The sequence below is a fragment of the Chrysochloris asiatica genome, unplaced genomic scaffold (assembly GCF_000296735.1).
Source record: "Chrysochloris asiatica unplaced genomic scaffold, ChrAsi1.0 scaffold00076, whole genome shotgun sequence".
NCBI classification, from domain to species: Eukaryota; Metazoa; Chordata; class Mammalia; order Afrosoricida; family Chrysochloridae; genus Chrysochloris; species Chrysochloris asiatica.
The window spans coordinates 4287712-4288777 of record NW_006408594.1 but is presented as its reverse complement, the minus strand read 5'-3'; positions in this window follow the sequence as shown (position 1 = coordinate 4288777).

Below are 1066 nucleotides of genomic sequence, written 5' to 3'. Positions count from 1 at the left end.
ATGAGTCAGAATCAACTTGATGACAGTGGATTTAGGCCAAGGCAGGGTTAACATTTTAGAGATAAAGTATTTGTCTCCTTCTGCTGGGCACTAAGGGAATAATCTAAATCAGGAACCTTCTATGGCTGGGCTCTGGTCCAACACAATCCCTGTCTCTTCCACAATACATAAGCTCAAGAATCAGGAAGTAAAGTCCCTTTTTTCCTCCTCTCTTTATCCCAAATGAGTAGTTATTATAATAGTTGTTTAGCTGATCATTTCCCTAACAGAAATACGCTGTGTAAATCTGTATCTAGTCTATAATTCCAAATAAGAAAAATGCATTGTGTCAAAACTAGAGGAGATATCTGCTTAATTATACATCCTATGACTGACAGGCAGCTTCTAAAGTTCTGTCACATCACTGCCTCTGCTTGCAGCAAATGGAGCTGACTTCAGGTGGAGATGTGATACTGAAATCATTTTCGATGGTAGCACATTCATCATTGTATGCAGAGAAAGCAAAGTATGGGGTATAGAAGGCAGGTCATACTTTAGAAAGTCTTCAGGCACACAGCCACTTACAGACACCGTCTTGCCCTCAAACACTACTTAAGGATAGTCCCATAGAGTTCATGGGATTTTGTCTGATCTCAAAAAGTATGAAAGAAACAAATTAAGACATGCATGTAAGCAAACATGGGGTTGACACAGGACAGGGAAGCATTTTGTTCCATTTTGCATGGGGTCACCATGAGTTGGGGGCCAACTCTGCAGTTGTTGTTGTTAGGTGCCATCGAGTCAATACCAACTCATAGCGACCCTATGCACAACAGAACGAAACAGTGCCTGGTCCTGGGCAAACCTCACAATTGTTGCCACGCTTGAGTCCATTGATGCTGCCACTTTGCCATTCCAGCTCACTGTGGATTTTCCTCCTTTTCTCTCACCCTCCACCTTACCAAACATGATATCCTTCTCCGGCAATTGGTCCCTCCTGACAATATGTCCAAAGTATGAGAGACGAAGTTTGGCCATCTTGGCCTCCAAGGAGCACTCTGGCTGCACTTCTTCCAACACAGATCTG